The sequence below is a fragment of the Eublepharis macularius genome, chromosome 11, assembly GCF_028583425.1.
Source record: "Eublepharis macularius isolate TG4126 chromosome 11, MPM_Emac_v1.0, whole genome shotgun sequence".
Lineage (NCBI taxonomy): Eukaryota > Metazoa > Chordata > Lepidosauria > Squamata > Eublepharidae > Eublepharis > Eublepharis macularius.
Genome location: NC_072800.1, coordinates 69,485,341 through 69,511,458, shown reverse-complemented (window position 1 = coordinate 69,511,458; position 26,118 = coordinate 69,485,341). Strand labels below are relative to the sequence as shown.

The window sequence follows — 26,118 nt, the reverse complement described above, 5'->3', positions numbered from 1 at the left end:
TCTACTCAGATTATAGGGTGTGTTACAAGTAACAGCTCAGAGAAATGCGTTGGTAAGGGACAGGGGTTATAGACTAGGCTATTGGGTACTGGCTGCTGATTTAGATATGTTCCTACCAGGTAATTTGACCTTGCTAAGATGTCATGTTCATTACTTATGCTTAAAATTCAGGAACGTTTCATCTATGAATTGGGCTTTCAGCCAGTTTTTCAAATTTGCAGCTACCATAACCTGTCATATTTGTTTTCATTGAATGTCCTAACTGTTGATCATGTTGTATGTTATATGTTGATCATGTTTGCTCTGTAAATGTCCTAGCTATTGATTATATTGTATTCATTTGCAGTATATAATCTTCCTTGGATCTCAGTGAGAAAGGCAGACTATAAACAAACAACAATAATAAATGCTTGAACTTTCAAAAAGTACCTAGCTAAATATTTCTGAGTAAACTCAGCAGTTGTGGGATAAGAGGATGGGTCTTCTTATGGGTTAAATATTGGTTAAATGACCAGAAGCAAAAAGTAAGAATAAATGAAGTTTTCGCAATGGAGGGAAGTAAGCAATGGGATCTCCCAAAGACTGGTACTGGGGCTGGTGCTATTTAATTTGTTAATAAATTAGCAGGTATTGGGATTGAACAGTGTTCAACAGTGTAGTGACCAAGTCTGCAGATGATACGGGACTATTCAGGATGGTGAAAACTCCAAGAGGATCTCCACAAATTGGGTGAGTAGATAACAATGTGGCCCATGAAGTTTAATATGAAGTGGAACAAATTTCCTATTTCTTTGGAACACTTTGGAACAAATTCCCAATTTCTATGCTAACGGGGTCTGAACTTGCTGAGACTGAGAGGGAAGGAGACCTTGGGGTCATAGTGGATACGTCGGTGAAAGTATCAACCAAATATACAGCAGCAGAGAAAAAGGCAAACTCTATACTGGGGATTATTAGGAAAGGAAAGGCCACCTAATATACCACTCCCCTCTGTAACAACCCCTTATATTCTCCTCTGTGCTGCAGTGGCTCATTGGAACTAAATGTACTTTTGCACCAATACCTCCTGATACTCCTCTTTCCAAGTAGACACATGCTAATTAAATGGATTTTAAATAGAAGCTGTCAATTATATAAAGAAACAACTTTTGTTTCTTTCATTGTTATATGGTCTTTTGCAAAGCTGAAAACTTCACCTTAGGCCGATTCCACATGGGTTATCTGGCCCAGATTCAATGATAATTGGAAATGGAGGGGTTGTGGTACAAACCTCCTGGGGTTTCCCCAGCTTTTCTCCAATCTTTCTCAAATCTTCTTTGCTGTGACATTTTGGGAAAGACGGAAGTAACATCTGGATGGTTGCCACATGAGTGGGAAAGTTTGGATTCTCTTGACCACATAGCAGTCATTCTCCCTGACCTTGTCCTTCTGGTGGCCATTTCCTCCTCCCCCACCCCTGCACTACGGGGGCCTTTTTTAAAACATGGCAATCTCATATTGCTATACTGTTGTGACTGGTTTTGTGAATTCCCAGCTTTCACTTAAAAAAAAAAAAGAGGAAGTCTCAAGTTCCTTCCATTGCAGATCAATATGGGGAAAGGCATATCTCTGCAACAGAAGAGGCTAGAGACTGGAAAGGAAGGAAGGAAGGAAGGAAGGAGGGAAGGAAGGAAGGAAGGAAGGAAGGAAGGAAGGAAGGAAGGAAGGACGGACGGACGGACGGACGGACGGACGGACGGACGGACGGTGGGAATTCACAGAACCTGTTACAAATACTGTCATAATGGTATATTGATAATGGTACATTGATAATAGTAATATGCAATTGCCTATTTTAAAACAGCCCCAGTGACCCAGGGGAGGGGGGAATGCTGGGGGACTAGGGCAGGGAAATTACCATGTGGAAGCCGTGTTGTTGCTGCACTTTATCAGCAACTGCATTGGCATCCACACAAACCTGTCCCCATGTGGAAATTACCTGAATTGCAAAGGGAAAGTACATGGAAGGAGTTGATGAAGCAGATCTTTCTTTCCCTTCCTGTTCATCCTGAAAATCCTCTTGGAGGGTCTGGAGACCCCCCCCAAGAAAATGCACAGTATGCAGCAATAAGAGACAGTCACATAAAGTCACCTCCTTCCGTATTCATTGCCCAGGGGAGAAGCCGTAGCTCAGTGGCAGAGCATCTGCTTGCCATACAGAATGTAGTGATGTTACTTGATTCCTCTTCTTTGCTAGAATGTGCCCGTACTGTTGTGCATTTACTTTGTGAAGCACTCCCAACCCTCCAAGAGGACTTTCAGTACAACAGCAGTCTACTGAAGAAAGGTATAGACAGGTAACGAGATCCATGGTCCGTTTGTTCTGTGGAAGTAACTCACAGCTATGAGATATATACTAAATTTCATTCCGGGTACTAATGTATAACTATTGGTATGGCTGATTAAGAGCCAAGCCACAAGTGACGCCTGACACAGGTTGGACACTTGTCAGCTTCCCTCAAGTTTTGATGGGAAATGTAGGCATCCTGGTCTTGCAGCTGTAATGGAGAGCCAAGCCGTGAAACCAGGACACCTACATTTCCCATCAAAACTTGAGGGAAGCTGGCAAGTGTCCAACCTGTGTAAGGAGTCACTTGTGGCTTGGCTCCTAGTCAATGTATTAGTGGGCCTACAGATTCATGAAGGACACATCTACTTGTGAGGTCCCGGAGACAGTATATCACTGAGAATCAAAAGATGGGGACAAATAACAGGTGATAGCTTAACACTCATCTTGTGAAAAAGCAAGATTAGGGACCAGTAGCACTTTAAAGACCAACTAGATTTCTAAGGTATGCGCTTTTGAGAGTCAAAGCTCCTTTCCTTTTGAGGAGTGGGAAAAGGATGGTGTCTTTACAATCCAGGCAAAGGGTAAGATTGGATTAGAAGAACCCCTTTTTTCTACTCCTTGTATCTGACGAAGGGAGCTCTGACACTTGAAAGCTCATACCCCTGGAAATCTTGTAGGTCTTTAAAATACTACTGGACCTGAATCTTGCTCTTCTACTACAGACCATTGAAACTCACCTGGTAAGTGTCCCAGAGATATTAAATCAAGCCACTCCTGGGAACAGAATAGAGGGCTAGCTGGACCTTATTACTATCTAGCCAGGCAATTATTCTGTCCTTACATACACTGGGAGCAATGCATTGCAGGAGACCAACTTGTGGGTTCCAAGCCCAATTCAATCATGAACACTGGGCAGCTTGCACTCTGTTGTTCTCAGCTTCTTCTGTACAACGGGCATAACAGTAACCCACCTCAAAGGTGGAATGAAATGAATATTATAAAGCACCGTGCCTACTAATCAAGCGATATGCATTATTCACTACTATTTACAGGCATACTAACAACCCAATTGTAGCAGGCTTAATCAAGATCACATATGCAGTGTTCCTTTTCAAAAGAAGCATATGTTGTTAGAAACAGTGCCCTCTGATCTCAAACACTATCCCGCTATTTATATATAAGTAAAGACTGAATGTGGTTATTGGGAGAGAAAGCACTCCGCAAATTCTCAAAGAAACTCTCTTATTATTATATCGTATGTCCCAGGTCAGAGTTGTCACTGAAAGGAGGTTTAACTTAAACCCTGCATCCATAATAGTTCACAACAATTCCCCCCCCCCCAGCTTTTTAAAGGGATTCCAGAAATGTTTGCAAAAACAAAGTTGGCCCTAAAATCATTCAGACACAATAGAAACAGTAAACAAGAAATGACCATGTCTGTTGTCTGCTTTCCCCCACCTCTTCACAAAATGCTCCATGTTCAAAAGAAGACTACGATGTATAACCCACAGGAGTTTCACAGACAATTCACTACCCTTTCATGTAGTTAAAAAACACACACACACAACCCTGTTTGTGGAACTCCAAAGGAGTAGATGAAGTTCAGCGTGACAGACTGAAACCCAGTCACAAATCTCAAAGCTTGTTAGTACGTTAGATGCCTAAAACAGCCTCGTAAAGAGTACTTCTTAAATACCAAATAAACTAAAATGTTGCCTCAATAATAACTACAATAATAATCCATTTACCAGCCATACACGCTTTAAAGAATTTTGCTGCATAATCTAGAAGCTGCCTCTGGGAGTTAAGCAACAAAGCTACAGAGTCTGAAACTGCCAGGGGACTTTTGCTGTACCTCATTCACTTGGTATGTGCCACAGGAACAACAGAGAGACGAGAAGCTCCTTTTTCTCCGTGGTCCTTTAGGTAGAGAACTTACAGACCGACCTACATCTGAGTCCATATTCTTGGTCTCTGTAATTTTCTCAAAATTTTTGAGGACATCAGCGGGCACAGCTGAATCGCAGATCTCCAAAGATTGTCTTTACGCCATACATATACCATATGCGCCATGAGACACAGATGTGAACAAATGTTCTTGCACGTTTGGGTGTAGATATGATTCACAAATAAAAAAGACCGGTTTTTCATGGCTTGTCTTGTAAGGCTGCCTCTGGGTGTGGTTGAAATGAATGCAGGTGTACGCATTGGACTATGTCAAACTGCTTCTAGCCAGGAGGAGTGCTCCATTCCCCAAAAGCTGCTTATGCAAGCAGCTCTCAAAAATGGAAATGAAGGATGAAGGGCTTGATATTGCCCAACAAAGACAAAGAAGTCTGCCCCACGTTTGGATAATGAGCATGCTCATTATTTGGAAGGGTGTCATTTTTTCACTTACAAAGTAATAGTTTCCCACAAACTAGGGATCTCCTCAGAGCGTGCAGTGTGAGGTTGGGTACAGCCAGTTTTTGGTTAATCTCCCCTAGAGATTACTTTCACAGCAATCCCCCCCCCCCGCAGCTTTCGTCCATGCTAGTCAGAATTGCCAAGCACAGCCTGGCAATCAGCAGGAGTTGGGGAGGGGGGAGCGGACACACATGGTGCACTTTGGCAATGGAAACTTGGAAGTAATGGCAGTCCACTCTAGGACTCAGTAAAAACTCTATGGTTCTAGAGCAGACTGGTGTCACTTCCAGGTTTCCCCAGAAGTGACACTATGCCATCACTGATGGGTATTTTTTTTCTTTTGCTAGCCACAGGAGCGATGGTAGGAAACACGAGATGGGGAGTGGAAGTGAATAAACTGGTTGGATCCAACCCCTGTTTTCAGTTCCCTTGAAAGAACAACTTAGAGGTCCAGACTTTTCAGTTTAAAGCCTCAAAGTAAATGTAATAATATATTGGATCATTAGGAGGAACACCAGGCTATCAGTGACTTTTCATGCCAACAACTCCCTGTCTCTCAGTTTTCCAGTGGGTTTCTTTTCTTTGTAATTGACACTAAACTGCTTTCGGCATTCAGTATGAAAGCTAGAAAACATGCTCTGTGCTTCACAGGCTTCTTTTTTAAAAAAGACAAAAACCTACAAATGAGAATTTTTAATCCAACATGAAGTCCATTGCTCTAGAATTTGTCATAACGTTGACACTATCTCATTAAGACTTAACACAGGCAGTGGAATAAAGTCACATTACAGGTGTCAAATCAGTTTTCTTGGTTTAAAGAAAGTTTGCTTGCTGCTCATTGCTGTTGTGAATGGTCATGAAAACTTTTGCCTCAATAAATCTGTTAGTCTTTGACATGCTAAAAGATTCCTTGTTGTTGCTACTGCAACAGCTTGTTACTGCAATCTTATGCAAGATTACAGGGCCTGATCGACCGGGGGGGGGGTAGTCTGCCCCTGGTGCCGCCAAAGAGGGGGCGCCGGGTGCAGCTGCCGCCGCCGGGAGCGCGTGAGTGGCAGCGCGGGGGGCTGGGAGGCCGCTTGTGCCATTCACCTGCCCCGCAGGACAGGGGGCGACCGGCTTGCTGCACACCCCCTGTCCTGCAGGGCAGGTGAATAGAAGTGCGAGCCACCCGCGCTGCCTCCACCAGCTCCACAGCATGCCAGGGCAGCCAGCGAGCCATGCAGGCGGCATGCTCCTCCCTGCATGATGATGCCATAGAAGTGACATCATCATGCAGCGCTGGGAGCGCGCACACTGTGTGCGTGTGCGAGAAGCCGGACCTGGGTTGTCCTGGGCACCGGCAACCCTAGATCCGGCCCTGCAAGATTACTCCAGTCTAAATCAATTGATTGTAGTAGATTTAGACTGCAGTAACTCTGCATAGGATTGCACTGTAAAATGACTATCACTGTTTAAAAGAAAGTCCCCTGTAGTAACCCACGTCTTGCTTATGGTGGCCTCGTTCTGCTGCCCTAGTGATAGGCATGGGAATCCTAGCAAGAGTAACAGTAACTCTGAAAATACTCATGAATGTATTTTCTATACACTTTGTTCAACATTATGGAAAATTTTAAAAATTAAAGCATCTCTACCATATTGAAGCTAGTGAAAGTCTCTGTTTTTCATTTCCTTCTAAGTTCTACTTTAGAGTCAGGCAATACACAGTATGCACACGTTAGGAACCAAAATACTGCAGCTGATTTGCATATTCTCGTTGCATATTATTAACATCATTTACATGAACTTGACATTGTAGTTGCAAATCAACAGCTCCAAAAATTTAGAAATTGCCCCAGGACATGAGTTTCCTTTTCAGTTACTGAGCCTTTCCAACAGCTCCCAGAGGGCTAGCTTTACTTGTTTCTTTCAGCTAAAAGAACAAAGAGTTGTGGCACCTTAAAGACTAGTAGATTTATTATAACCTACAGTTTCATGGCTAGAGCCCACTTCATCAGAAGCACTTAGAGCAATTATACTGTCAATATTCTTTTCAGAATCATGAGGACCAGAAACTAATGTTAAAATATGACAAAGGTTTGATTTTCCTAGGATCCAGGATACACTGATGTTACTTTGTCCAAAAATGGTGCAGAAATCACTGTGAGCAATATTTGCATACTAAAAAATGATTTCCTCGTTGATAAGGGCTGAATGGCAGGTTGTTCAAGGTGGACGCAAAAGCCAGGGATCAGATTCCTGTGGGCCAAGCTACACATGACGAATGACACTTGAACGGCAAGTGGATTGAGTGGAGGGCAAGTGAACAGGGAGAAATACACTTGCCATTCAAGTGTCATTCATCATGTGTAGCTTGGCCCTGAGACTCAGAGAACCCTGGAAAGACAATCTGTGCCCCTCCCAAATTTACTTTGGTCCTTCAGTCTGAGCAGCCACAAGACTAATCTGCATTTCCAAAGCCTCCCTGAAAACTGCATGCCTATTAGCCTGGCTCCTCCAGGTATTTGTAGTCACTGGGGTCTGGACTAGAGATGGGCACGAACAGCAATACGAACTAAAAAAAAGCCACGAACTGCCCAATCAGCTGTTCGTGAACAAGCTGTTCATGAGGACCCATTCTAAACGAACAGGTGGTCATTGCTGGATGATAATTGGCCACATCAGCTTTGTCTAGAGATGACTTTTTAATTAGCGGATGGATGACTGCCTGTTTGAGTGGCCGGGGGAAGGTGCCATGAGTTAGTGACTGATTTGCAATAGATCTCAGTGGTTCACTTATGTGATCTTTACTTGATTTTAACAGCCAAGATGGGCAAGGATCAAGTGCACAAGTAGTGGCTTTCATAGATGCCAGGATCCTGTTAAGGTCTGTCACTGTAATTGGTTCAAAGCAGTCCAAATATAGGTCAGATGGTGTATTAAGCATTTCTTCTATCTCGTTTGTATTACAGCTAGCATCTAGATCAGAGCATATTCGTGCTGTTTTATCAGCAAAAAACTTAGCAAAGGCCTCACAGCTAATTGTCTGTTCTTGGGTCTGTAAAGGTTCAGATTTAGGGGTTAGAAGGTGTCTGGATACCCTGAACAATTGGGACGGTCGTGAACTAGCCGATACAATGGTAGCCGAGAAGTAACATTTCTTTGCTGCTTTCAGTTCTGCTTCATAGATCCTCCAATGTGTTCTGTAGTGAGTTCTATCAGTTTCTGCGTGTTTTACACCAGCGTCTTTCTAGACACCTGCCAGCCCTCTTCAGGTCAGCCAGCTCCTTGGTAAACCATGGTGCCGGCTTCTGTCCCAAGGGCCGGAGGAGCAACGGTGTCGATAGCCTCACAGAGTTTGTCAGACTTAGATCTGCTTATGCTCTGTTTCAGCATTCATCTCTGTATTGGATTTCTGCTGGTTTGAAATTGCGTAAATTTGCATTTATACACCCTATTGCATTTTTATTGAAATTCCCTTAAAATTGACTCTACTAACTTATACTGTGTAAACCTCCTTGCGTCTCAGTGGGAAAGATAAAAAAATAATTAATATAAATAAAATAAATAAAAATAATAAAAGGTCATCCAGAGAGCTTCATGACAGAATCTCCTAGCTCCTAGCAGGACCTTCTAACCAGTATATGACAAAGGCTCCTGTGGTAGAGGGAGACATCAAGTCATCGCTAACTTATGGCAAATCTTGGTGGGGTTTTCATGGCAAGAGACTAGCAGAGGTGATTTGCCATTGCCTGCCTCTGCAGCCCTGTCTTCATTGGAGGTCTCCCATTCAATTACTAACCAAGGCCAACCCTGCTTCGCTTCCATAATACGATGAGATCGGACTTGCCGGGACTATCCAGGTCAGGGCACAAAGGCGCATACCCTGTTCATAAGGGGGCCGGATCGTTGCTGTAGCTTCTCGGTCTTCCAGTTGAAAGGTTTTGTGATGGTTAAAACCATCTGTGCCGGTTGTGAAGGGTCAAACTGTTCCAATAAAACAACCGTAAATGTAGTTTTGTCAACAGCTATTACTGTATATTAGAGAGCTGCAGACGCTTCCTGCGTGTCTAAACAAAGAGGTGTCTTCTCACTGATTGGCAGCTGTTAACACAGGTGGGGGTGACTGGCACCCCATGTTAATTTTTTTTTTAAAACACTGTAACCAGGAAAACTTCTATATCATTTGTAATGCGACCCTTTCAGAGAAGAATGCACAGTGAAAGCAGGAAAGCCCAGAGATTAGCATAAAACATCTGTGTGTTGTTTAAGAAGATTCTTTCAAAAGAGCAGAAATGGAAGGATTTGCTCAAATGCGTAGAGCCATTCCTAACATACATTTGAAAGCTTTACAGTAAGTGGCAATTGCCAAAGAGCAGCACTTACACTCTCTTTATCACTGTCGGATGCTAAAGAGCTTTCCCTCGTAAGGCAACAGCACTTCTGTTTGAAGAGGTTAAGGAATATTTTTCTTGCCGCTTTTTTTGCTTTACTAACTCAACGCTACTTAAATAAACCAAGTTAATGAAACTAACATAGTTATTTATGTAATCTAAAAAAGTAATGCTTATTTTAACTTATTCTAATCAGACTCAAATATTTGTTCCTTGTGTGACTAATTTACTACTAATTACAACAGATGTGTGTATGGCATTCGGCAGCACTAAAAATAGATTTGGTCTAGAATAAATACAGCGAAAGGAGCATGTTATCAAACCTCCGTGAGAAGAATTTAATGAGGGGACCCAAGTTACTAAATCCAGAATACAGGTCTGGTCACCCTGCTGACCCGACGGCAAGCAATTCACACGGCTTTAGTCCACGGGTTCCTTCTCCTTCTCTTTCTTATTGATTTATTTACTTTATTTATAGTCTGCCTTTCTTAAGTATTTCAAGCTTTTGGGTAGAGCCTTAAAAGGGGGAAACCTGCTACCCTTGTATACACCAGAATGAAACTCCCTCTGGCTGCTTTGTCTGTGGAACTCCTGAATGCTTCTAAATACACAGGCAAGAATAAATGTGTGAACACAAAGGACCAAGAATGTTATGTGATCGGCTCTCCTGGTGTTGTTCTTTAAATGTTAAAAATCAGCTGCGGGGAGAAGTGGCTGACTGGTGCTGCTGTACTAGGGTCACTCCCCCTGTGCCATGAGAAATCCTCCCTCCATATGGAACTGCTTCTGACCACATGGAGGGAAAAGACAGGTAAGCCCACACTGCATCACTCTTTCACTACTAACAACAGTTCTTGCGGCCTCTTCTATCAGCATCAAGGATGGACTGCCCTTTTAGGTTACCGGGAGACTTCCCAGTGGGCCACTGGTAGCAAGGAGCAAATGAAGCCAAGTTGACTCCACACTGCAATAACGCTGCAGGTCCATGTGGCTTGGACCTGGGCCATGGTGATGATGGTAACAGGTGTAGCTCACTGAGCTGCGAGCCCTTGCCATGTTCTCAGTACTGCAAGGGCCAATTGGACCCTTCTGCTCCAGAGCTATTTTAACATCCCAGTCCATTACTGACACACACCCTCTCTCGGTGCCGTAGCCCTGAAGTACATCAGTCCTGTCATCTGCAATTTGTTTTTGCTTGTCTCCACCATGATGTGTGGCTCAGAGACCAAAACATCAGGAGTTATATCACACTGGACCCTTGAAGGGGGATGCTATCCCTCTATTTGTCTTGTGACTATATCTTCTGGGACAAGTGAATAAGGCTAACCCCAGAGTGTGAATGAGTGTGGTGGCAGGGAGTGCCCTCAAGTTATCACTGACTTATAGTGACCCCTGGTAGAGTTTTCATGGCAAGAGGCTATCTGAGGTGGTTTGCCATTGCCTGCCTCTGAAACCTTGGTCCTTTTTGGAGGTCTCCCAGCCAATTACTAACCAAGGCCGACCCTGCTTAACTTCTGAGATCCAACAAATGTGAAGATGATGACGATGACGAGGAGGAGGAAGAGGGAGAGATCAGGCTTGTCTGGGCTATCCAAGTCAGGGCTTCTGAATGAGTGTTCTCCAAGATAAATGTCCTGCATGCTAGCTAGCCAAAGGGTTATTTAAGAGAGGGAAGGGCAGCTTCATCCTTGCTTGTGTTTCATACCACATAGGAGTAAGAACATTTATATCTCCAGCCAACAACGTTTACATCTTGAGTGACCACAGTTATAAACAAGTATACAGGCTTAGTTATGCACAGCAAAGGCAAAAATCCCATTTTGAGCAATATAGTTTGTTCGATAATAAGTTTATCTTTTTGGATGTCATTTCTGTACTAAGACTGAGATATGAAAATATCGGCATTAAACGCTGCATCACAGCTTCAAACGAGCAGGCCCTCTTGTTTCTCCCACACACAAATTTCTCCCCTTTGGTCTCCCACACAGAAACGTGGTTTCTCAAAGAGCAGTGCTAGAATTATTAGGGAAGTGCAGTAAGGTCAGCAAGAGGGTAGCTATAGCAGCAAAGTACATGTGGGGGTGTTGGAATCTATGCCAAAAGCAACCAGAGAGTGGTTCAAGGGAAGGGACTCAAGGATTTGCTTGGTGGGCACCACAGGATATGTGGCAGAGGGTTTGAATCCCACATGGAAGAATGGTTCAAACAAGAATTACAAATAGCTGAGAAACTGAATTGTTAACAGGGGGGGGGGGCGAGCAGCATCTCCAAGGAAAGACCACACAGACGGTACAGCATCCATCCCGGGGTGCAAACAGAGTCACTCTCACCCCTCAACCACATCAAAGCATACAGCCTCTTGTTGTTTGCTGTGCCCAGATCTAAGCACTCCCAGCCAGGAATGTTACTAAATTAGCGCAATTAATGAGGAAGTGCAGACTCTGAGTCGGGAGGACTCCAAACACCCCTGCATTCACAGGCGATGACTACAGGTTTTTCTCTCCCTCCTCCGCACTGAAGTTGCAACAAGTGTATTCACCCAAAAGAGAAATGAAACAGAAAACCACTCTCCGCTAGAGATTTTCCTGGGTTATTTACCACAGTTCTTTTAAACAGAACTCTGAAAATGGTAGTTTAAATCCTGGGGATTAAAATTAGATGGAACTAACTGACCAGGTGCATCCAGTTTATCTTACTTTTGTTCAGAATAAAAAGGCCTTAATAGACTCGTGGTCAGAAAGTTGTATGGAACATGTTTACATTGCTAATGCCCAATGCTAATGCACCATTCATTATCTAAATTCCATACTGTAAACTTGCTGGGATTCCTACTGACTATACATCCACAAATATCCTGTGTATAAGGCTAAAGAAGAACAAATGACTTTCATCTGCAGATACCATTAGGAACGCTTAGGAGGAACAAAACAGGAACAAAATCTTCTTTATGGGCTTATCTCTTTAAATGAAGCATCTAAGTCTGGCTGTACTGTGCTTGAGATCTAACCTTCCTCTAGTCTCTATTCCTTTCCAGATGAGAAAGGTTATGATTATTATTTTTTGGTTGACCTTACCCTGATAATTTTGGCTTAAAAAGTCAATGTTTTTTCAAACTGCTTAATAGTGAGAAAACCTTTTCCAGGTTGGAAGTCAAACCAAGTATTACATGAGCTTTGTAGAGCATTCTGGGGCATATTTTGGAATATGTTACTTCAGACAAGGAAGTCTAGAACACACCCCACACTCAGCCTCTGGCAACTCACTGAAGGAGGGGATTGTTAACAATGGATTGTTAACAATGATCTTTTGTTGAGAACCCTGTAAAAATGTCTGAGGATATCTCAAGTTCCTAAGAACAAGTTGAAACCCAATGGGCTCAAGTCACTGTAATAAATCTCAGTTCAGAGATTGGGAGGGTTGTGTCTCAGTAGCAGAGCATCTGTTTGCATGCAGAAGGTCCCAGGTTCAATCCTAGGCAGCACAGCTAAAAGGATCAGGAAGCAGATTTTGTGAAAGACTTCTCCAGGGAGAGCTAACGCCAGTCTCAGTAGCCAGTACTGACAGTGATAGACCAACGGTTTGTGATTTCAAATATACAGCAAACTATGAGTTATAATATTGCTTGTCCACTTTTGCTTTCTATCCTCTCAGCACACAGCTTCATAAATTCACTCTAGTCATATAGCAACATCTGGTGACAGAATAATGACAATCAACTGAGTAATTGATTCAGACATCAAGTCAAACTACACTTAGCACCTACAGGGTTTGTACAAACCTAATTTCAACTGTTTTTTAAAAAAAATCTGGTTTGACGACTGATCACAAACTGTGCTTTGCTGATTCAGATGTCACATCAGATCATAATGAAGCTTCCTTATTTATAGATCAGTATAATGTGTGAATGGAGCCTAAGAGATATGTCCTTTTCAGACTTTACGTCCATGTGTACTGATGTTCTCAATGTATGTGGTCATCACCACGCAGTCTGAGCAGGGGGAATGTGCGCATTCTGCAAGTGCTTTGGTACATGTGAAAAAGAACTATGGAAAATCCAGTGGTTGGCTTTCACATGCTGAAGCTGTGCATGCATGCAAAATATATGCTCTTCCCCTGTTCAAATAATATGGAGAGCACACATATTGGGAGTATGTCCACATGGCTACCAGGCTGCCAAAATGCATGACCATAAAGTCTAAAAAGAGCTAGAGAGACTACCATATCATAGTCAGAAGCATGTACTGTGCTGTACCAATGCTCCGCAGCATGCATTGTGCTCTACCAGTGCTCCACAGCAGTCAGCCACTTTGCCTGAGAATCACACCAAGTTAAAGAGCAAGAGCCATATATCAAAAGAAATCCTGCATCCTCTATCAGGCAGAGGAAGATAAAATCCAAATTCAGAAACAATTCAGAGCCAGACTCAGTGGGACCAGCAAGCAGGCTGGAGCGCGTGTTGGTATGCAAGAAGGATATCCCTTGATAACTGCTGCATTTAAAAAGCACTGTGACCTCCACTGAAAACTCACTCAGCTTGCCCAAGATTGGACAGATGGTGCACAAGCAGACCAAGTCAGCAACATCCGTTGTCCTTGGAGCAATCCTTCCACCTGAAACCATTCTTCTTCGATAAATATGCCCAGATTAGCTCTTGGCAGGGACTCCACATTTTCACAGCACAAGGCTACAACAGACTTGACTCAGGCAACGGTTCAAGAAAACCAATACAAGAATTGCTGCTGATATAGGAAGTGACAGAACAAGGCCCAATCAGGCCAATTAAAAACGCAGGATGGAAACATTATCCATGTACATCCTCCATGGAATTAAGAGTGTGCCAGGAGATTGTGTGGATCACTTGGTTTGCTTCTGATGGCTCACTGTCAGAAGGTAGCTCCAAAACTCGGGAGCCTTTGGGAGGGGCCTTTGATACAGCACAAGACTCTGTACTAGAGGGGGAAGCAAGACAGATACCCTTTCGGTGTGCAGAAGTTATTCTACATATCTAATCTCTGCCTTATAGCACATAGTTTTTTAAAAAGTACATTTTTATCCAGGCTTCCTCCAAGGAGCTTAAGGCAGTACGCAGTTTCCCCCTTCGTCTATTTTATCCTGACAACAACCCTATGAGGTAGGTTCAGCTGAGAACAAGTAAGTAACTGGCCCAAGGTCACCCCAGTGAGCTTTGTGGAAAAGTCTAGAGCCTAGGCTAACCTCTAACCACCCGAACAGCTATGGGCAGAGAGAAATGAGAGAACAGTCACCATTGTATTTTAAATATAAAAAGCCAGTTTCTGTGTTCCATATCTTCAGTCGATCAGCTTAGGTTAAAAATGGAACTCCAGAATTGCTTCGTAGAATCCTTCATGCTCAGTTCACACTTAGGGTTGCCAGATCTGGTTTAGGAAATCCATGGAGATTTGGGGGGTGGAGCATGAGGTTTAGGAAGGTAAGAGAGAGCTCAGCAGAGTGTAAGGACACAGAGCTCACCCTCCCCAGCAGCCAGTTTCTCCAGGGGAACTAACCTATGTGGTCTGGAGATCAGCTGTAATTCTGGGAGATCTCCAGGGTCCACCTGAAGGTTGGCAACCCTATTCTCACTAGACCTACCCATTGTGTTTGAAAGGACAAAGTAACTGGGTCCCAATCTGCAAGAAGTTTGGGGAAATAAAACCTACCGCTGCCTCAGATACAAATGTTTCCACCCCCACCCGCACTTGTGTCCCCGAGGGCCACACTAAACATGAAGTTAGGGTTGCCAGGTCCAGGTTGGGAAATTCCTGGAGATTTGGGGGTTGGAGCCTGGATAGAGTGGGGTTTGGGGAGGGGAGGGTCCTCAGAATGGTATAATACCATAGAGCCCACTCTCCAAAGCAGCCATTTTCTCCAGGGGAACTGATCTCTGTCACCTGGAGATCCGTTGTAATACCGGGAGATCTCCAGCCACCCCCTGGAGGCTGGCAACCCTACATGAAGTCCATGTCAGAATGATCCAAGAGGTAAACTCCTTACATATAAGGAATGGCTAAAGAGTCTGGAGATTTTCAGTTTAGAAAAAAGATAATTATAGGGAGACATGATAGAGATTTCTAAAATTATCCATGGAGTGGAGGAAGTGAATAGAGAGAACTTCTCCCGTCCTATAATATTACAACTTAGGGTCACTCAGAGAAGTTGATGGTCAGTAGATTCAAAGAGGAAAACATGTTAGTTAATAACAAAATGCAACAGAAGGGCTGCCAGTCCCTCGGTGGGGGCAGGGGATTCTACGCCCCCAGACTCTGCCCTCCACCACTGCTTACCTGGCTGGCGGGTGGGGGGGGGGGAGGCACGAGGACAAATCTCCCAGGCAAGTGTGCAGTGGGCGTGCTCTCCGTTGAGTGCAACAACATCATTTCCTCAATGCTGATGGGCTGAATTGGCTCTGCATGAAGCACAAGAGCAAGCCCGCTGCTGGCATGATGACATCACGTCCCAGAAGTGACATCGTTGCATCAGTGCCGAGAGCATGTATGCGGGATTTAGCCCCAAGGTAAGTGCCATATTCCCCCTCCCACTGGGAGGGCATAGAGACCTGTCAACCCTAGTCCCGTGGCACCTTAAAGGCTAACAATATTTATGCCAGCGTGAGAGATCACTTCTTCAGATTCAGGAAATACAAAAGTAACTAAAATTGTACAAAACAGAATTCATAGAGAAATTAGTTTACGTAGGTCATTGCCATAAGATGTAGAGATGATGGCTCCTAGCTAGGGTTGCCGGTCACCTGGTGGGGACAGGGGATCCCCAGCTCCCTGCTTCCTCCTCCTATGGCCTGGCTGGCGGCAAGGAAAGGGTGCAGGAATGGGCTTCCTGGGGTGCACTCCTGGTGCAGTGTGACTCGCAGGCCCCTAAGAGTGCTCCTGGGCTTTGCACCAGGCCGATTAGGCACCGAGGACCTCCGAAAGGTAAGTGTCAGGCCTCTGTCCTCCCCCCAGGTAAGGGGACCTGGCAACCCTACTCAGAGCTCACATGGCCTTCAAACAGGGCTAGACCAATTAATGGAAGATAGCCAAGACGGCTGAATGGGACCTCTGTGTTCAGATGCTGTTGCTAGGGGGCTTTGGCCTTTGTGCCCCTGCTTTGGGGCATCTAGTTGCCCATTATGAGAAACAGGATACTGGACTAGATCAACCGCTGATATGATCCAGTAGAGATTTTCCAATTGTTTCCAGTGCTTTCAAGTTTGGAGAAGGGGCATGAGGCTTGGGGGTCGTTCCTTCCTTGCTGTTCCATGTCTTTGATCTCAATCCATCCCCACCCGCTCCAAAGCTTCTCTTGGTTCTGCAGGAGGGAGGGAGGGTACCGATGCAGCAGATGAGGCACACAGTTATAATGTTTGTTTCTCCCAGGGAAGTCCATTGCTGCCATTGACTCACTCAAGTAAATCATTGTACTTAACAATATCATTGGTATGGGGACAAGGAATACCACTGCTGCCACAGGGCCTATTAAGGAACGGCACTGTGCCTCTGTACACTGCAATGTAGTGTACCCCCCGCCCCCAGTCCTTGCCATATACAGGTCTTTTCTCCTCTGGTCATAATGGCAACCTTTCACTAGTTAGATATTCATTTATTCAGAACACAAATGATATTCTTGCTTTAATCAAATGCCATTTTTCTACCTACGGTTGCTAGTCATGTATTTATTCACCCAGTTTGAGCGTGGACTCATTTTCTCCCTATCCATTCCACTCTTCTACTTCATCAACCACAATCAGCATGATGAATGCAAATACACCCATTTATTTGACACTCTGTTCAATACAACGTATTTTAATATTAAACACATAACACATCAGACCTGTTCTTTAACCAACCAAAAAATCAGACATAGAATTTAATTTTGTAAATTCCCGTTAATAATGAATAGTAGCAATTCATCCACGAGCGTCAAGTCAAATAGATTTGCAGAGCAACACTAGAAAACAATCACTAAAATTTATTTTCATTTTTTTCCTATTCATTTTGTTGGGATTTTGCACTGCTGAACTTGCTTTTACTGGCATTAGAAAACATGCACACTGAAAGCCATGTACTGCATCCTGAACTGTTTAGAGGAAGGGTGAGAAAAACAAATCAGATAATAGAGATAAAGGAACAGAAAGCAACAATTTGGGGGGGGGTTGCTGAAATTATACAGTTTCAAACAATATCCTGGCATGCTTGAATTCTACGGGAGATTAACACCGATCATGTTTCCATCCTCCATTTACATTTCAGAGGTGCCTTTAAACTGAACTGGCAATCTTTCTATCCTCAAATAATTATGCCTGTACCCATACTACTCAATCCTCATCTCTGACTGCTTAAACTTCCTTCTTGACGGTAGGTACTGAAAGAGCTACGGCAGTTTTCTTCTAATTTTATTACAGTAGCCAAAAATTGGAAATCTGTTCCTGGCTGTAAAGGTAACTTTTTGATAGATGGAAAGGGGTTAACCTTCCCTCCTCCCTTTCCCAAAGTTTGCCAATTTCACATTGCAAGGTGCTCTTAAAGGAGGAAATTACATTCGAAATCTGCATCACAAAATGTTCTTTAAAAAAAAAAAGATCCAACACAATAAAGACCTCTACACATTTGGAACCTGGAAACATCCTTCATAATTCTTTGTTGAGGCTAGAGCTTGATTCTAACCGAGAAAGCACAGTCCCTCTTTTTAGGAAAGAATCAAAGAATAAATAAATCCATTTTCAATTTCTGGTTATTCCCCTCCAGCATGTTATGAAGCATGAGTCACGTAACAAGCATAATCCTTCCCCTTTACTTTCATACTATTCAAAATTTGCTGATCACTCAATCAAAAGATGGGGTGGAGAGGGGGAGGCGGAGAAAGAAGGGGTTGACAGGGTGCATGCATACCATACCAGGAAGCCCAGTTTATTGATTCAAGCCCTGCTATGGAGAAAACAAAGCAACTAACTAGATTTCACCAGCACAGTTCTACTCCATGGATAATGAGAAGGAAATTTCTGTTTACCTGAATTCAGGATTCCACAGGCAAGGCAGGATATAAGCTATAGAACGGTTCCTGTAGACACCAATCCTCTTTTTTCCTCTTTAGTTTATTATAAACTCTTTTACAATCCACGCAAGTATAAAGCCGTCCATGTCTCCAATGCAATGCCTTTTGCTCCTTTTCGAGTGAAACTTTCTCATTTGCATAAAAGCCACTTCTAGCCTATGGGACTTTGAACAGCTACACAGTACATTCGCTGCCTTAACATGCTTTCCCAAGCATGACATCATCAGTCTCCATGGTTACGTTAACCCCACCTGCCTAACATGACAGAACAACCTGTCAGGTTCAGACTGCACAAATACAATCCGACTGTTTTGTTTCAAGTAAATGTTTAACAGCCTGTTCCTTGGCATGCTAATAGAACCAGAAGTTAAGTGACTCTTAAAACATTAATATACATTTTATTTGCTTTTGAAGTCAAACTTACTGAGAGATTAAGTGAGAGTTTTTTTCATGTAAACATTGAACAATGAACTGTTATTTGCATTTCCGTATCCAGCAGACCCTGCTGGGGAACAACCCCTCCCCCCCAAAAAAACTATTATGCTGAAGAGCCACATATTATGAGATTTTAATACTACAGCTTCAGAAGATTCATTGTTTCCTTTTACTCCCCTTTTCAGAAAATAACCCATAATCCTCTTCGGGTGGCACAACCTGTAAAACAGGTTTCTCCTAAAGGGTTTCCCTCCCCATTTTCTTTGGAAGGAATTCAGCTACTTTTAACGGCTTTTCAGTGCAAGCGTTATTTCAGTCTCACAGACAACTTGTCCTGGTTGTGAACGACTAGCCTTCTGCCCCCTTGCTAAACTAGTGTCACTCTCCAAGGTAAAAACCACAACATAACAGTACCGCTCAGCAGATCCACTTAGAAAACAGGGAGGGCACTCAGTCAGAAGCCATCTCTCGTCCAAAGCCTCCATACCTTCCTTCTGAACTCCCCCCCTTCATTTTCACCTTCCTTCCGTCTTTTCAGTAAACAGTGGATCTCACTGCTTCAGTCTCATTCATGAGTATCCAGGGATGCGTTGACGAAAAGATGTCGAAAGGCAGAAACTGCCCCCCACCCTCAAAAAAAAAGTTCTTTCACAATTTCACTCTGCCAACACCTTTTGGAGTTGTGAAAATCTTCCCATTATCCCTGTTTTAAAAATCTGACAAGTCCTGCCAAAGCGTGTGGGGGATAGTTTTGCAATAGCAGCCACACCTGCCAGAGTGTATTGTTTGTATCATAATAGTGCTCAGGGCCCTGATGTGTAGATAAGGCTTCTCTCACTTGCCTTGCAGGAAACTTTCACACACACAGCAGGGCTCTTTTCTAAAAAGTCCCCATACAATAAAATTAGAAGAACTTCAGAAACTTCTAAAGCAACCCCATTTGTAGGAAAATCCCTGGGAAATTCCAGTGACCATGGAGAAAATCTTACGGTGCCTTTGGATCCTGCCCCAAACCCATTAGTAAGTGAAACATTCCTAAGGGGAGAAGAGGAAGTTGAAACAAATATAAACAGATCCTTCCTTACCATACTTCTACCTGGCTGCTTCCCAGAAGACTCACAATAGATGGGATTGTGTCCCAATAGAGAAGAAAGGGAAGCTTCCCAGCAGAGTTCCCTGATGGCCCCCAACATGTAAAGGCAGCAAAGTACAAAAATGGGACAGATACAGCATCCAAAGGAGTCACCAGGAACATCATGCTACAACACTGCTGATTGGTGATTTTAAACTGGAGAATTGGTAGTTTGCAGAATTTCTTATTCAAATGCAGTAGGGCCTTCCTGTTCTCCAGTTCATGACTTGTGATTTCACTTATCTGCTGTCTGTGGTCCACTTACCTTAGGTGGTTTCCAACCTGTTTTTACTCCCACTGTGCTATCATTGCAATCATGACAGCATTACATTTCACGGGAAATATGATTGTTTTGTAGAGTTGGTTATTTAACCACAGGTTGGAATTTAGGACTGGTGAGCATCACCCCTGATATTGCAGACCCCATGTGATTTTCTTCCCTTTCCTCAAGAGCACCTATATTTCTGACCAACTCACTGGTTTTGCAATCGAAAGATTGATTACTGTTTTAAAATCAGTAATGGGCCCTTGTACTTGATATGCAGGTATAAATCCCTTTCCTAAAAAAGGTATAAAAACAATGCGTATACTCAACTTGATCTTAAACATATCTAAGAATAGGTCTTTATATTTTGTTGAAAATCTGCCTCCCTCTCTTGTTCTTAAAATGGCACTCAAGGAGCACAAAAGAGAGTGGGAACACAGCCATACAAGAAGATTTCCACAACACTAGAAATTCCCATTGCTGTGGAAATTCATGCTGAGGAAAAATGGACAATATTCCATTTCTGCAAAATGAGCAAAGCAACTGGTTAAAAACAAAACAGAAACACAGCAGATGTAACCAGCACTGGATCTAGGGTGGCCCACGCTCGGGGCAACCCTTGGCTGGCCACCTTGCGCACCCGCGCAGCGCTCCCCGCACTTCGGTGACGTCATCACGCAGGGCGGAACGGAGGCAGCGTGCGGGGCTGGGAAGCCGCCTGCCCCATTCGCCTCCCCGCAGGCGAATGGCGCGGGCGGCCTCGCAGCCCCCCGCGCTGCTTTCGCCTGCCCCGCAGGACAGGGGGCAGCCGGCTTGCCAGGCACCCCCTGCCCTCCAGGGAAGGCAAAAGCAGCGCGAGGGGCTGCAAGGCTGCCCGCACCATTCGCCTCCCCGCAGGACAGGGGGCGGCTGGCGTGCCAGGCACCCCCTGCCCTCCAGGGCAGGCAAAAGGCAGCACGACCTCCTGCGCTGCCTTTCGCCTGCCCCACAGGACTGGGGGCGGCCAGCTTGCCGCACACTCCCTGCCCTGCAGGGCAGGCGAATAGCGCGGGCGGCCCCGCAGCCCCCCACGCTGCCTTTTGTTTGCCCTGCAGGACAGGGGATGCACGGCAAGCCGGCTGCCCCCTGTCCTGCGGGGCAGGCAAAAGGCAGCGCGGGGGGCTGCGAGGCTGCCCGTGCTGCTGCCTGTGCCCTCTGGCAGCTGACAGCTGCTCCCGGCGCCCCCTCTGTGGTGGCGCCGGGGGCAGACTACCCCCCCTGCTCCCCCTCGATCCGGCCCTGGATGTAACTAAACCCGCAGTTCCCATCCTTTTAAAGCCAGAGAGCACTTTTGGAATTCTGACATAGGATAATAACAGTAATAACATTTGATTTATATACCGCCCTTCTGGACACAGAGCAGTTTACAAAGTGTTATTATCCTCATGACAATCACCCTGTGAGGTGGGTGGGGCTGAGAGAGCTCTAAGAGAGCTGTGACTGACCCAAGATGGCTTCGAGGAGATTCGAATCCTGCCACTCCAGATTAAAATCCTGACACTCCAGATTAGAATCCTGCCACTCTTAACCACTACACCAAACTGACACAACCACAAAACGGCTGCTGCAGGAGGTAGAGCCAACCACAAAATGGCTGCCATTGGCGGCAGAGCCATACACACACAGAGGAAGGCCAAGAAGGGTAATTTTTAAAAATACAACGGGAAAGATGAATGAGAAGGAAAATTAAGGCAACACTGTGGCAGCTGCTACCGAAACAAAGTTATTTAAATCTGCCCAGCCAATCCGATGGCCAGTAGGAGAGTGCATTACAAAATTCCCAAGCCAAAGAAAGTGCTGGATCAGACTGTTACAGAGATTTCCTTGAAAACTAATACCAATCTAGGATTCTTATGAATTAAGACCCCTCCCGCCCCGAGCAATCCGTGTTGTATTCATGCTGCTAGCAATATTTGTCTTGGATCCTTGGAAGGGAGGAGCACAGAGCACTCCAGGGCAATCACCTTTGAAGAGAAGCCCCAGAGAGCTGCACTTCTTCTTCCCTCCCTCCTTGGTGGTTTTGTTTCTTTGCAAGTGTGATGGCTGGGGGAACCTTGTTCAGGGGCCCACAGAATTGGACCCCTTGGTCCAAACTGCTTGAACCTTGGAGATTCTGTAGTGGACAGGCAGCGCAAACTGCACTGTGGTTTTGGCGCCATTGGTTGAAAAACCGCCACTCCAGTCCCGTCCCCCCCGCCCAATAGTCCCTCCTAGGGAATAACGGCAGAACTGCAGAGAGGGATGGGGTGGGATGAGGGTTCTGCAAAGGAAGCCTTCCTCACTTTGTAAAGGAAACAAAGAACAGAAACAACAAGGAAAGATGGCAATGCAGAGTTTTCAGCAGAAAGGTTAAAAAAATTATTGTCACTCAGTCACTGTAAGAGTTGGAAAATGAAATGAATACAGAGAGGACTTAAAAAAAATGCTGTTGGCCAGTTCCATTTCCTCTTGATAAGTATCAGTGGAGAGAAGAGTGCCTGTGCCCAGGAGAACCTGTAAAATCAAATCTCTTGGTCCAATTCTGTTGAAATTTGAGGGAGGGGTCTTTAGATTAGAGGGAGGCCTAGTTGCCAATTATGGATTGAAAAATTCCTGGGGATTTGAGGGGTGGAGACTGGGGATGGCAGGGTTTAGGAGAGAAGGAACCTCAGCAGGGTATAATGCCATAGAGTCCACCCTCCAAAGCAGCCATTTTCTCCAGGCCAACTGTTCTCTGTTACCGGGAGATCACTTGTAATTCCGGGAGATCTCCAGCCTCCACCTGGAGGCTGGCAACCCTAGGGAGGCCTATGCTCTGTGCACTCACAACAACCCTTCCTCCTAAGCCCAGATCTGAAATTAAAATGATTTTTTTCTTGGCACACATGCCTACTGGCCAATCAGAAGCATTACTGGGCAAGAACTCACCCACTGTCTAAAAACACTCGGTAGGCACTAGGAAAGGTATTGATGGGCACCATAGCACCCATGGGCACCTTGCTGGGGACCCATGACCTAGGTGATGTATCATTTTTAAAAAATTACAATGGCTTTGTATTTATTTGCAGGCACAATTCAAAGAGTTGGGAACAACCCAACTCGAAGACCAACTACTTCTGTACCAACTTTGCCTGCCAGCTGAGATCTATACTGAAGACCTTACTGTATGACACCCTACCCTCTGGTGAGTGGTATGGAACTCCACCTTCTGGTGGAGGATAGTATAAGGAACCACTCTGATGGAGCTTGAGAACTCCAGAGATGGAGCTTGTCCAGTGGTAGCCCCTTGATTGTCAAATGCTCTACTCACAGAGATTCATCCAATGGCTGGATTACCATCGAGGCACCATATAATAATGCTTTTATTTGCCAAGGCTTTTTGAGTTTACACTGTTAGATGACCTTTAGATATTATTGCAGTAACAAATCTTATAAATAAAATACAGACAATAAAATACTGCAATAAGTAACTAATGTAGTAAATTGTTTAACTGCTGTAAGGCAGATCCATAACAGCAACCAGATAGTATAAGAAACCACTTTTTTATTGCACTGCTGTTGCAGTTGCCATTGTCCCTGCAATAGTTTAAATTATTTACTGCACTTATCCTTTATATTTCACAGCTGTTACCATCCTGCTATGATCCTCCTGCTCTTTTTACCGTGTTGTATTGACTTTTACTATTGGCTTTATGCATGTTAGTTGATTTTAGCATTTATTGACTCTTGTAAGCTGACTTGCGCATTTATATGGAGAGGTGGTGAATAAAAATCCTTAACAAATATCTGAACCCACAGAAGTGGTGGTGTTAAGGATTGAGCCTTGAACCTTCTGCATACAAACCATTTGCTCCATCCCTGAGCTACAGCACTTCCCACACCTGGATGCCCATGGATGCCCAAAGTAAGCCATGGCAAGGGAAGGCCTAATACTGCAAGAAGAGAAAATAAAAATTTCCTGCAACATTAATACTATAGAAGCTGGTCTCCTGATGGAAAATCCCTCTGGTACCCAGAGGTAACAAAACAACACTTTAGAACTATCTTCATCATCCTTACGATCTTCTTGGGACAAGCTAGTTGGCTACAAAGATTGGAGCGAATGTTGAGCTAATCCCATTATGGCATCACTTAGGTTCCTTTTTTATACACCAATCATTGTACACCGGATCATTTTGTATACCACAGCATTGCCTATTCCCACAAGAAGCTGCGCATCAGTTGAGACACCAGGCTGGATATATAACCAGTTCCACTGGTGAAAAAGGTAGGATTCCCCTTTGAGTACAAAAAAGTCTCTGTCGGGGATCATGGGAAAGGCACGGACAGAAGTCACATGTAATGTGGGCTGTAAGAAGGAGGGAAATGGAATGAGACTGAATGAAACCGTTGGCTGGATCCAACCCATTCTGCAGAGGTTTGACTCTGTGCACCCTCACCATCAGGGAAAGGTGGGAACCCACCAGAGAATAAGTCTTCTCAGTTGTGACCCCTCAGTGCTGAAATTCCCTCCCCATAGCAGTTTGCCTAGTGCTCAATCTTTTAGGTGCTAGGCATCAGAGGGAACGTTTTAACTTTCTGAGGCATTTTCTTGATTTGATTCCCACCCCCACCTCTCAATTCATATATTTTATTTATCAGGATTTTCTTTATTGATTTTAAAGCTAGTGATTAGTTTTAATTCTTTGTTCCCTCCATCATAAGATGAAATTGCTTTATTATGGACAGCTGTTTTTAAATTGCAAAATATATTATTTTGGATATTTCATTCTTTTCATTGACATTTTCAATGCTCTGCTGCAAGCAGCCTTGTGCCAGGATAGCATAAAAGCTAAGACACTGAGTGGCAAATCAGGGCTTCCTTGGTCCAAATCTCTCCTCTGCCACAAAGAGTCTCTCTACACGAGACGCCTTGGCACATATTTGTCAAGTGTAGGGAGATGCAATGTTAGCTAGGAAGTATAATTTTAAAGGACAGACCAGACAGAAATCACTCCTCAGGGGGCTTGTTAATTTCATTTTAGTCTGCCTGAAAGCTTTGTCAATTTCACCTCTCCAATCTAAAACTGTGTGGGATTGCAAGGGGAAGGCAGCAAGGAATGGAAATGGGCTGGAGCTGCCTTCCAGAGCTGGGCTTGGACCTGGAGAGATTATAATGGGCTGAAGTTTCTCTTCTGGCATTGCACAGCCCCTTCACACAGCTCCAGTGTATACCAAAGCCTTTGCCCTGCTGCCCGCTCTTTTAAAATATTTATTATTTATTATTTATATCCCGCCCACCCCACAAGCAGGCACAGGGCAGCCAACAACATTTAAAAACAGTTTAAAACATGACATCTGTATAAATATTAAAACACCATTTAAACAGTGACATTTTGTATTGTGCGGCGGCAGCATCAGGAAGACATAAAATTTTGCATGCATACTGTGGTGGACAGTTTTTCACGGGGGTGGGGTTAATTTCCTTCCTCCACCCAGGCCAGCAGAGGCCCAACCTTAGCCATGAGCCTGGCGGAACAACTCTGTCTTGCAGGCCCGGTGGAAAGACAATAAATCCGGGCCCTGGTCTCAGTAGACAGAACATTCCACCAGGTAGGAGCTAGGACTGAGAAAGCCCTGGATCTCATCGTGGCCAGGCGGGCCTCCCTGGGACCAGGGACCACCAATAGCTGTTTTTCTCCTGATCGGAGAGTCCTCCGGGGAATATATGAGGAGAGACGGTCTCGCAGATATGCTGGCCCGAGTCCGCATAGGGCCTTATAGGTCAATACCAGAACCTTGAATCTGATCCGGTACTCCGAGTCAGATCTGTTACCCTTCACAGCTAACATTGCATCTTCTTCATGTGTCAGATGTCTTGTGGAGACAGTAGGGAAGCCACACCTCCTTAGCCTCAGCCCTGCCCCCCTGCCCTCAGCCACAATTCTGACCTACTTTAAAGAGCTGATCTAAGGATTACTTCAGTATATCTTTGGGTTGCCAGGTCTTTCCAGCAAATGGGTGGTAGTGGCTGGTACAGACCTGGACTTCCCTTTGTGTGTGTGCTTTGTGAGCACGCACTCCAGACTCCACATGTGATGATGTCACTTGCAGA

General features: G+C 44.5%; 1 protein-coding gene across 11 annotated transcripts in view; it reads right to left on the bottom strand.

Moving 5' to 3' along the window:
- The window catches only part of KIAA1217 (KIAA1217 ortholog), a 476,642-nt gene that overhangs the window by 226,030 nt on the left and 224,494 nt on the right, over positions 1-26,118 (bottom strand). Inside the window, exon 1 of one of the 11 annotated variants that reach the window (XM_054990770.1) lies at positions 18,130-18,269. The exons of the other annotated variants lie outside the window; for them this stretch is intronic. The gene's annotated coding sequence lies outside the window, so the exon portion shown is untranslated. Of the gene's footprint in view, positions 1-18,129; positions 18,270-26,118 lie in introns of those variants that run through there. 11 annotated transcript variants of the gene reach the window in all.